Source organism: Ostrinia nubilalis, chromosome 13 (assembly GCF_963855985.1).
Source record: "Ostrinia nubilalis chromosome 13, ilOstNubi1.1, whole genome shotgun sequence".
NCBI classification, from domain to species: Eukaryota; Metazoa; Arthropoda; class Insecta; order Lepidoptera; family Crambidae; genus Ostrinia; species Ostrinia nubilalis.
In genome coordinates this window covers 7,797,184-7,810,272 of record NC_087100.1, presented here as the reverse complement: position 1 = coordinate 7,810,272, position 13,089 = coordinate 7,797,184, and the positions used below count along the sequence as shown (strand labels likewise).

The following is a 13,089-nucleotide window of genomic DNA, read 5'->3' as shown; positions in this document are numbered from 1 at the left end:
ATAAAATTGCGAATACATGACTGTCTCGAGGACTTTCTTATAGAAGGACCGATTTGGATAAAAATCATTTTGAAAACTTAAAATAATTTATGAAAAATTTCAATATCGGAATACGATATTGGCTTCAGTTCCGGAATTGAAATATCGGAAAAAACCTATCCGGAATTCCGGAGTTACGAAATTCCGGAATTCCGGTATTCAAGCCCTACCGCCAACCCACTAACAAACATAACCTACGTCACTCTCGCCGCGGAGCCATCAGCGCAAATAGACTGTGATAGCAATGTTACTACATACTATTCACGTGGGCAAATAATAGCTGTAATCCACGTAATTGCGCGGCAAATTGTAACGCAGTGACAGACGTTTTAACTCCTCTATTGAAAAACATAAAAACAATACTACATTTACGCGCTACAAATTGTTAAAATATTACATTCAAGTGTAGAGTTTGAAAACTACACACGCAACTAATTGTTTTCTTATTTAGTAAATTTTCTTCAAAGGAATGTTTGCCTTATGCAAGTACGTGTTGTTTCTACAAATCATGTTATTTGTTTTCAAACACCCAAGTGACGATACGGACAAACACGAAGTACTGTGAATCCAAATAGACGATAAAACTAACGTTTTCCTCGTATACTTGGAAGTGCAAATGGACAGGAAAATCTTATAATTCGGAATGGCTTCTGATTATGACCGTTGCATGTATTTACCGTGTTCCCATAACCTGATTGCATTTGTTATGCACGTGACCAATATGCTGATTGTATTAATTCCATTGATGTTGCAGGGATTACGCAACGTTGCGGCTGCAGCGGGCGCGTTACCAAAGCCTCGGGCCTCGGGGCATGCTGCATGCGCACTTTAGTCTCGGCTTGATCAATACGCGGGACCCAAACAAACGCGCGCTGCGGCAACGTGGGCGACTGACCTATTTACCCACGACCTGCCCGTGTGCATTGCTTCGATGCCGCGCTGAACATGCTCTAACGCCCACCATTTTATGAAATCCTGTGCCGGACTGCTATTTCAAATTCAAAATTCCCAGTTACGACTCTACCACAGATAAATTCTTTGTTTTTTTGCTAAACTTCTTAGGTTACCGTCTAAATTTTCAAGCTAGTTTTAATTGCATCAAGATTGGACCAATAATAAATGGGACCGACACTTGCAGTGACATAACCCGGTGAGAATGCAAGAGTTGGTATGCGTTCAAAAGCGGCGACAAAAATAGAGCGTTCACGCGGCGGGCGACGGGGTGCGGCAAGCAAAGGTTGTCGTATTATTAACACACACTAATTCGGGGGACCCAAACAAACCATCGCGAACAGGTGACCTACATTCGGAGTGCGTCTGCGAGCCGGGATGCGGGCCTATGTAGGGTAACCAGGTTAATCGATCGTCCCGTAAAACACATCCAAAACTTCTTCCAAAAGAGAAACAAACAGGGAAGAAGAAAATTGTACCTAATCTATACCAGCAAAATGAAATCGAATCGATTGAATGAATACAATACAAGGTTTTAGAAACTGAATATCTATTGAAACCATAATTATTTGCTCACAAATCAAAGCCCTTACTACAGTTTAGCTTATGACGCAAATTCTCCAGTTAGCCAGCCTATTTATAAAAATATTATTAATAGAAACCGCAACCACGACATTGTTCATGTGTCGTTAAGATTAACGTACATTGTCTTATTTAGATATGCATGGGAAAACTATGTACCTACTAAAACATCAACCTATGAATATCAAACACTTCCCCAAATTAGTAGTCTAATGAAACCATATTTTTTCAAAATCTTGACCCTTAACTTTAGGAAACTATATTTTGCTTTTGACGTCAATTCTCCAAGAGTCTATTTATGAACTTATTTATTTATAGAAATAGCAAACACGTCATTGTTCATGTGGCGTTAAGATCAGCCTCCATTGTCTTATTTAGATTATGCATGGCAAAAACATCCACCCACAATAAGAAAATATGAATATTGAACATTTCTACAGAGTCGTAGCAACAACCGGTAAACCCCCTCGGTATGTTGTTTGTTGCACACAATCGCATATCGCGTCAATACTGAAGTGTATCCAGAAATAAGCTTAATACTTGGAAGCCCTAAGCATGATTCATGAAGGCGCGCCGTCGCGATCAAAGCACTCCCCAGCGCTCCACCGGAGCCAACTTCGATTACAATACGATACGATATAAAAGGTTTTTCATATTAAACAAACTCTATTGTAAATACTTTCTGACATGAACAATAATACTGGAAGATTAATAGCGGCTGCGAAAGCTGTTTTGAATTTTCACTAGAATATGAAAAACTAGCTTTTGCCCGCGGCTTCACCCGCGTGAAATTTAGTATGTCACAGATCGTCATAAATTATAGCATATATGTTATTCTGGGTTATAAATAATAATACTGTAAAGTTTCATCAAAATCCGTTCAGTAGTTTTTGCGTGAAAGAGTAACAAACATCTAGACATCCTGACATCCAGACATCCAAACTTTCGCATTTATAATATTAGTAGGATAGGATATAATATAATCTGCTCTTCTAACAAGTAGGCAATAACAAAAACTAATTCAGAAGAGAAGCACAAATCTCAAGTAACTAACATAGTAATTTATGAATATGAAAAAAAAGCTTGTGGCTTTATTACCAGACTACGCCAGAAGGAGGGTTATTTTTTTTTCTGGTGTTAAGACTGTTAAGAGTCGCCTCTCGATCTAAACATTTTTAAAATAACTTGAAAAAATCGAACTGCCTAAAGGTGGGAGTCGAACCCACGACCTTATTACAATCCATCCACCTCAGTTAAATACTATGATTAACACTCTTCATTACAAAACAATTGAACCTCATGTATATGCTCTACCACTTTCATTTGTTACTGCAGTACAGGCTACAGACAGATAAATAAGTGCAGCAAGTGAATCGAAATTTATTGCAGTTGCAATCGAAAGCGCCACATACGCCGCATTGTAAGGGTTGCCATTACCGTACGTTTTTTATTTGTAGCAAATTAAAAATGTATCCAATAAAGAAATATATTTCAAATCGCTCTATCAATTAGGAAAACGCTTCCCTCAGGTTTTTTGTGTCGTGTGATTGCGAATATGAATCTGTCACGAATTTGACTTTGCTTAAGTGGGCTGCATAGCTCTCTTCAAGGGGGAGTACTTTACTTACACTTCAAAGTCTTCGAATGTCGCGAACCTATAATATTGATGCGAACCGGAATAATAATAAATATTTTCGTTCTTCTGTGAATATGCAAGGTTTTGTAACTGTTTACAGCCCTATGTACGATAGTGGTGTGGTGGTCCCGTATCTGGCGGGTGCTAGAGTGACCCACATTCTGAGCGCAGTCGCAAACCGCGACAGAAACGCACCGAAAGCGGCTCCCACGATACATGCAGTAAATCAAGCTATACCAACATAACTGGGACTTCGCAAAATCAAACGCAACTTATGGTCGCCATTTTGGAAAAACGTTATGATGAGTAAATTAAACAAAAAGTAACTACCTAGAAAAAGTTAATACTTTTATGAACTTGAAGAAGCTTTTTTATTTTGGTTTTAAAGTAAAAATCATTGTAAGATGTGCAATCAGTGCAATACTCGTATGTACAGACGACGGCACGTCAACGTAACCACTGTGGGTTCTTGTGCAGTTGTAATAGGGGCGAGTTTGTAACAATAATGGGTAACCTGATGTGCTGTCGTGTGTACCTACAAGTCTCCGCGTCGAAGGTTGGTTTTCATGTTGTTTTGTTCAATACTGTGAACTTCAAGCTATAACATTATCAACGGCCTAATAGGACGTGGTTCAATTACAGGTATGCGACATGCTATACACTAAAACGAGTACTCAAACAGCCGTGTGTAAAACCCAGGTGAGCATACGCGATGAAAAATGTACCAAGTGACCTTAGCCCAGTTGCCGCGAGTGGCGCCAGGCCTGCCGCCGACCTAGTCAGCCACCTATGAGCTAATGTTCTGCACCTACAACTGTTAGTATGCCACTACAGCCTACATACCTTAACCCTTGTCAAAAATATTATATAGACTACTTCTTCGAAGTTGGGTACGGATATTCGGTTCAACCGACCTTCAAGCATAACATTCTACCTGCTCTTTGATCTTTTGATAGAGCAAAAACTCTAGATTGACCTTAGACCGCACAGTTCGCACGAGCAAACATATTATTTGTTACTTGTACGAGTGAGTAGCCAAATCACTCAAATGCCGCAATGTGAACCGGCAAGCCTTATTTACTTTTGCTTTTAATGTGGCCTTGACACGTCAGCCTGTCACATTTTGCCGCAAAACGTTAGGTTTTGTTCACTACAATCATCCCTCGTTGCACAAACGCGCACGTTGCACACAGCTTAGTGCTCGGTGACACACTTTCGTCACCGCAATTTATCTTAGGTTGCGCTAACTTTGCTATTAATAGATAGTTATTATTGAACCACCTATCGCTGATTTTAGCAAGGATGGAAATTATCTTATCATAACCAGTACGGACGTGCACTGAAGGTTTATAGACTTGCGATGTAAACACTGCCGTAGTTGCCTGCCTTGTTTTGAACATTTACAAAGTAAGAAGCCAGTTAAGTCCCTACCTGGCTTGTAGCAAAACAACTTCGATTAAAGGTTTTAAAAACTTCAACGCGAACTCGACTTCTAAACTAAAAAAGTTATAGCTAAAATTATAAAACAAGTTATTATTATTTTTCACTTGAAAAATCCATCGGAAGCTTTCGCTATTTCAAGGAAAAATATTTTTAGATATTATTCAGCATTATAAATCCCATGAGTTAAGAAGTTTAGTTGTTAACACTATTTATCTCTTCATTATTAATACCATTCCCTGGGACTAACTGAGCCTCCACTGGTTGTTTTAATTAGTGGTCTAGCTCTAGATCCTTGCTTCAGAGGCAGAAAGCGGCGGGAACGAAAAGTCTAATTAGGACTTACATAATCGGATGAAGTCAAACATTAAACCACCTTATTTATAAATTTTTTCAACTACATAATCCTCAAATCTTTTTACCAAAAAAAAGTATTTATAAAGCTAGATCACTGATTTAATCTCATTAAGCAAGATAACTAACTAATAAGTAGGTATAAGCAGGGTTCGAGGATATATATCAAGGGATATATATCAAGATATATATCAGATATATATCCGATATATATCAAGCCGGTTTTGATGATATACAGTGTGAGTCACGTTAAAGTGTACATATGAAAATAGATGAAACTAGACCTATTTTTATCGACAAAAAAGAGGTCAAAAATTTTTTGAGATTTTTTTTTATTTTTTTATAGAATTTTTTTTTCTTCCAATTACTTATTGTAAAGAAAACGTAATAACTTTTAAACTAAGCGGTATATCCTGATAAAATAAAAACAGTAATAATGCTAAATAATAGGTGATACTAAAAAAATACATAAAATACTCTCAAAATGCCAACAAATAATAAAAAAAGATACTTTTTGAAAAAAATCTGCTTAAAAATTCGTATTTTTCTGGTTATTTGATAAATTTCTCCAAAAAATGCCCCATTAACAGGTGGTTTTTATTACTTTTTATTATTCTCCATCGTATTACTTTTGTAAAACTAAAAATCGCATGTCTCTATCCCTATCACAACGTTTGCAATGATCGTTTGAACAAAGCCTCTACGGGCACGCCATTCAACGCTTTGTTAACAACGAAACTGAAAATAGCTCTAGATTTGTAATTTTGATAAAGACAAGTTAGATTTCAAATAAAAACAAAAGATTTCGAAGTAAAATAAGCATTTTAGTTAAAAATAAAATTGTCTCTACCTGTAACGGAGAATAATGTTGTGGCAGGCCTTTGTTCAAACAATCATAGCAAATGTTGTGATAGGGATAGAGACATGCGATTTTTGGTTTTACAAAGATAATACGATAGAGAATAATACAAAGTAATAAAAACCACCTGTTATAGGGGCATCTTTTGGAGAAATTTATCAAATAACCAAAAAAACACGAATTTAAAAGCAGATTTTTTTCAAAAAGTATCATTTTTTATTATTTGTTGGCATTTTTTGTGTATTTTATGTATTTTTTTAGTATCGCCTGTTATTTAGCATTATTACTGTTTTTATTTTATCAGGATATACCGCTTAGTTTAAAAGTTATTACGTTTTCTTTACAATAAGTAATTGGAAGAAAAAAAAATCTATAAAAAATTTAAAAAAAATCTCAAAAAATTTTTGACCTCTTTTTTGTCGATAAAAATAGGTCTAGTTTCATATATTTTCATATGTACACTTTAACGTGACTCACACTGTATATCAACTTTTAAAATTTGTTACTGTATTTGTACTTTTTGACATAAGATTTTTATTTTTTTAGTTGATTTTGCCGTATTTCAAAGATATTTTATGTTTTTGCTTTATTTGTCTGATTTTAAGTTTTAAAAACATTAAAAACATGTTTATGTAACACATATGCAATAGTATTCATGAATAATACAATAAAATAATACTATGGCTTTCATACAAAATTGATATATATCAAAGTTGATATATATCGGATATATATCATAAATATCCGATATTTTGATATTTATAATAAATATCGGATATTTTCGAACCCTGGGTATAAGGCAAATCCACTTAGTCAACTTAGATCCGGCTCCAGCGAGTCTTGTGATTGTTTGACTACAGTCGGGGCCTCCAAACGTCAAAACATGAGAACAAGCCCTAAGGCGAACTAAAGCACGTGAGTGACAGCCAGCGAGCGGCGACCTTGCCGCGGCCGTCGGGGCAGACGTCACCGCGGCTAAACAAAAACATGCATTGTAACGTTTGTAACTAAACACACTGTGACTGCTGTAAACAGGAAACCGAAACCACACGCTTTCATGACGCCATTAGAACATAATGCAACTGAAGATACGTTCACGATTGCAAAAACACAGGTCTAAGAAAACAAACACGTTGCTCGTGACTAAACAGTTGCAAAACAATGTAAAAAATAGATTTATAAAGAAAAGCTTTGTATTTATTTGTCTAGTTTGTCGTGTGCTATAAAGAGTATCTATTTATCTATAGCCGTCCCATTCGGGTTAAATATGCAAATGGCGTGCAAATATGCGTGATTGGTTATTACAGTCAAGGCGGGGTTGCATGGAGCCGAGGGCACAAATATGTTCACACGCATTATATGCCATGTTTTTCAATGAAAATGCATAATAGTGAAAAGTGACGCGCGGTTGTTGAAAATCAATTTTAAGAAACCATCACGTTATCTATTTTGTACTACAAATATGTAGGTTGTAAAATTGTAAGTCTCAAAAGTAAACATGGTTTGAATATTACTCTTGTAAGAGACAAACCTATTGAAAAATAACAAACAAGGTCGCTTCTGTCGTCAAAAATAATATTGAGATGGATTTGTTAGAGCAGTGAATTGATGCGTAGCAGCACACTAGGGTTCAGCAAGTTAATTTCAACAGTCTGATTTGAAAAAAAAAACTGTTTTTACAGTTAAATTGCAATCGCATTTTTTTATCTTGATGCGCTGTCGTCTGAAAATAATTACCATTTTTATAAACAAAGTAATTATGCAATCATATGTAACTATTATAAGTGATGATAAGCAATGTTTTTTATTTTTCAATTTGAATTGAATTGCTTGAAACTGAAGGAATACGAACATACGTAGAATTCTGAACTGCATTTAAACCATGGATGCATAAAGTGCGGTTTTAGTTAAACACCTATCTAATAAATAACTAAAACCAATTTATTAGATTAGCGTCTAGTTGTTCAAATTGCACTTACAATGCTTTGTTTATTTATAACGCTTAAGTGCGAGCACTATTCTCGAGACGCAAAAGAGAGAGTCGCCTAGATGTTGCAATGATTGTTTGTTTGGCAAAAACACCGCTCGCGGCAAGGCTGGCGACACCACGCCGCCCACCCGGATCCTGTCGTTCGCTAAGTGAACCACGAGAACCAAAACATCATCAACACGTGATACTCTGGATAAGATGAAGTGGAACTCTGATGCCCGGTTCTGAATTGAGATTTTTAGCTTAAAAGCGAACTTTTTATACTTCAGTAGAAGATGAGCACGCTCAAGCTAAATATTTCAATTCATAACCTAGTCTGATTATCGACATTTTACGAAAATATCATGATATTGACAACATGAAACAGAACTCTGAGAACTACGCTACAAGACCTGCTGTAGGGTTGGACGATACGGCTACCTGCACCTCTTACGCCACGAGAAATAAAGAATCATGAGGATTTGACATTCTGGACAACAAGGAACATAACAAATCGTAACAATGACTTCAAATCCTACCGCAAAAAATTTCATTACCTACCCGTAGGAAATTGTTTGATACGACAATGACTAAGTATTTATTTTATGTGCTTTTTATGAGGATTCTAAATATAAAGAGCATCAAATTATAATAAAATAACCATAAAATTTCGTTTCGTAATTTCTGTCAACGGCATGATACCTACTGAACGGATTATAAATTGCTATTACAAAAGAGCTACGGTGTTAGTATTTTTTTAAATACATAGTTTAGCATCTGATTTTTAAAAGCCTCGTTGGTGTGAATTAAAGAAAATGTTACAAGAAAAACTAAACCTTGATAATACTCTCTGCCCTTTTTTCCCCATCGAAACTTCATTGCAAGCCAATCTGTGGATCATAGCTATACAGGAGTTGCAGAAGTAGGAAAAAGAGAGGTGGGATTAATCCCGTAATATTTATCAAGGCAACAATCATGACAGATTCAATTTTGCGATCAAACTAGTTTCCTACAAAAGACATACCGAAGCGATTACGAAATCGAAACTGTCACGAATGTTACTTTGTCTAAGAACTTAAGAAGACGTCGTACAGGTTCGACACAGTGCCCGTAACGTAGATGGAAAGCGTTACGAGGCTGTGAAGTAACGCTGCCGCGCCGGCCGCCGCCGTCAAAACACGTTGCGCAACCCGGCCGCTCGCATGCGGAATGCGACCGCGATCCCAGGCTCTCTACTTAATTTTCACTTTGTTTATTTTATTACATGACTCTACTCTGGTTATAACTAATTGTCAGTGAAAATTTTTGCATTTTGAAAATAATATTTTTGATGTAGCTTAGGTAGCGAGAGACTTGCCTAAACATACACTCTACATAATTTTGTTTTTTGTGTAGTACGTAGGCGTCCCATAGGGCTAGTTCAGTGATTTGCCTGCGTTTTCATGATTCGTCAATTCAGCTTTACATTTTGCTGCTGCATCCAAATTGTCAATTTGACCATAGTTTAAAATGATTTTGCACCTTAAAATAAAAGAAATGAAGTATTGAAATATACATTCAAAGAATACAGTTAAATTACAATTTCTTTTTGTCCTCAAACGTTGCGCAAATCCATCGTTCTTTTTACCCTGTACAATAATGCCAGGTACTGCGAGTCCTCGCTATTATGACACAGTTGATGTTTCAAAACAATCGCAAAACGCGAGAGTTGCGTAATTTAGAAAGTTTCAGAAAACATCAATTTAGAGCAATACCACGTGAGTACACAATACAAGTTGTATAAGAGCGCCCCATTTCTTAGAGTAAAGTAATATTTTTTAATTTTTCAATTTATTAAACAAACATTACGTGACTCTGGCGAAATCGTGGCGCAAGCGAGCGTAAAAACACGGCTTCCAGAAGTTCTAGGGATTTTCAGAGATCAGAAGGTTCGTTCGTCTCCAAAACCCATAAATAAAAATACCAAAAAAAATTCTTCACAAACACACAAGACTGTGGTTAGGGAACATCGAACTACTAAACTATAAAAAAAATGTGGCCCAGGAAAGGAAGGATCTTGTAATGCGATTTTTAAAACGGATATTATTAGAACATCTACGTTTTAACATAATTATATTTTCAGGCAACTAAATAGGATTATTTGTACCTATTATTATAAGTGTTTTAACTTCTAGTAGCGGTGGTTTCCAAAAAAATCAATGTTATTGTTACAAAAAACATGATTATTTCTTAAGCATTTTAAGTGAACTTCTATTTCATAAACTAAAAACTATTTTTGTTTATTCTGATTTATTTGCACACCATACAAAAGCTCAGCCCAGCTCAACATTATCTCTTAGAAACATGTGCGATAAATAAACACACGTGATTTAATCAGACGCAGGCACGTGTTAACATCAAACGTTAATTTGTGTATATTTTTTAATTTTGTGCGCATTAATATTAAGTGTGAACAAACGAACATTCTAATATTAGAATTAGATAGAGCTTGAGATTGCACAATATCGCAAGTATTTATTTATCAAGTAAGTAGTACCACTATATGCGAAAGAAAAATAGCTCTCTAAAATCTCCTATACCTAGCTACTACGCTTAAAGTCCCTGTCATTCCTTGCTGCCCAATCTTATTACAAGCCCACCCTGTGTACAATTTTAAAAAAATAGTCAAATACTTATTTTTACTTTCTATAATGAATTTATAAAAGAGATACTCGTACATTTAACTAACAAAGGTAAGTCCCTTGTAAAATTCGTTTGAGCATGCATTTTATTCATGATGCTTAAAATACTGTTATAATTGAATTTAGCGAAACTTTTACAGAACAGACAGCATTTCCACATTTTTACAAAAAATGCACGACGGAGAAATCGGACGGCGTGCACGCGAGCCAGTCACGTTGCGTTGTTTGTAAACAATCAGCGCAAATTGAAGGTTAACCTTCAATAGACCCACTTTTTACTTTATAATTGTTTCAATTACTAAATGCGTTACTTCTTCAAACTATACAGTTGTTATACCTTAACATATAAGACCCTAATTTATTTAAACATATTTGTTTAACAGAGTCAAGTGGAAGCTCAGATCATAGAAAGAGAATAGATATGAAGTCGCGCGTAACTACAACGAGAACCAGTGTCCCCACATTTCAACCACCACAGCTCCCACACACACATTCAACTGTGTAAAAACAAAGCGACTGAGCACAGATATGGATTAGAGTAGATACAGCAAGTTGCTCGTCAAAGCGTGCCATTCCGATATGTCCAAATGGACATACATGGTCGAGTGATGTTCATGTAATCCGATTACAACAATCGGCTACGATGATTTTACGAGGACAGTAGTACGAACACGGTAGAAAGAAGAAATTATTTACGGATTGAGAATTGTAATTAACAGCACAAGTAACAAATAAATCAAGAAGTTAGGTCTGTGATCGCAGTATACGCTGTATACGTCTATGTACCTATACGACGGCACTGGATTTTGTCGTTTAGAAATATCTTCAAAACTAGGTACCTGACTTAGCTTTATTTAACAAAAAGTATTGGAAAAACTACGAATTTTTACATTTAATAAAAATAAAAAGCTTGAGTTAGTCTTTATTTTATGAAACTAGGTCAGGTACTAAGATATTTAAAAGTATGAAATTTGGTAGGTATGAATTACTAGTAGTACTATTTAACACAATGGAATAACGATCATTACTTTGATATACATTAAGCACAATAAAAATATTATTTGCAAATTAATAAGAAAATTAATAATATAGTATGACGTTACTGCTACAAAATTATTTTATTCAGACTAGCTATAAATTTAACAAAATATCAGTTTTATAGGAATTAATTAATTTTCGAATCGAGTCACACGATATCATTCGATGACTTTGCGATTGCAGTACGATGATACGATTATTTTTACGTTGCGGCAATCACTAAAATTCGCTAAAATGACACTAATGACGTTTAAAAATTGGCACGCTCGTCTTCATACAAATTTTTTGACAAGCTGCATCTATCCATCTGTGCGACTGAGAGTCTACGACAACATGTACAACCGGCTTAAAAGTGCTGTGATTGGCCAGAAGGCGTGCCTTATGGCCAATCAATGGCCGCGTGACGTGACGCACACTTTGAAAACGCTAGTGAGAGAACAAAGATAAAATGGAGTCGACAAGATATCGATACTTTAAATCGCTAGGGGCAAGGCTCGAAACTGGTTTCACAAAATGCTTATGTATGAAAACCTTTTTATTATTATACGTTATTATTAACTACTATCACGCATTTACTTTTTAATTATGGCGATCTGCGTACCGCATATGTTTATCAAAAATAATGCCTATATTAGGGTTTCAACTAGCTCTTATAGTAATTACATAGTTGACAGTTACTAATTACTTCTACTGTTATTATTTTTTTTTGTAAAATCTTATAATCGCAAGTAACACATCATTTTTTTATTTAAAATTACAAAATAGAAAATTATAATTTACTTCTATTTATCGATAATAGGAAACCGCATTAGAACACGAGCACGGCACTATGTTACGACCGGCACATGCGGCCGTACTGTCTATTTTCACACGACCATGGATATCGGAAGAAATTAAATACATTGCGCAGTAGTTGAGCATGACATAAAGTGGTTGCTAACTAAATCGTCAATGTACAAGTGTGTTAGAATTTTTATCACCACTGATTTCGATATCGCAGTAACTGTTACGGCACTGAATTCGTTCGTAAAAATGTTTAGTTTTTTTTATTTATAAGCAAAATACCAATGGATTTGCAATACTTACATGTAGTAAATGACTCCATTGTTCCTGTAGTTCTTCGTTTCACTTGTTTTATTGCACGTAACGACGCATTATCCAAAATATCGGAGAACATTTCCTTAGTACGACTGAATCGCGACTAACCTAGCTACGCGGCCGATGTTCGTTTCTGGGCATATCGAGGAGACACGCGCCACGCCCCAGTTTCACATCTATTCCCTTCTATGATCTGAGAGTGGAAGGCTTTTCATTACAGATTTTCATGATATTTCGCGAGTTACAACGAAAATACCTACTCTGAAGTTACATTTTCTATTAGCAGAAATGTAGACTACATTAGAGCTTTTCAACGTCACCGCCTTGATGGATTTTCCACAATAGCGTTGTTATTTTTATAATCAAAACTAAATAGCCATGCCATGGATGGAACTTAATAGTAAAGCTACGTTTACGACTTGTATATTATATGTATCGTAGC

At 35.7% G+C, this 13,089-nt stretch overlaps 1 protein-coding gene across 2 annotated transcripts in view; it reads right to left on the bottom strand.

Annotated features, from left to right (window-relative positions):
- The window catches only part of LOC135077506 (3-phosphoinositide-dependent protein kinase 1), a 99,305-nt gene that overhangs the window by 82,554 nt on the left and 3,662 nt on the right, over nucleotides 1–13,089 (bottom strand). The gene's annotated exons all lie outside the window — the stretch shown is intronic.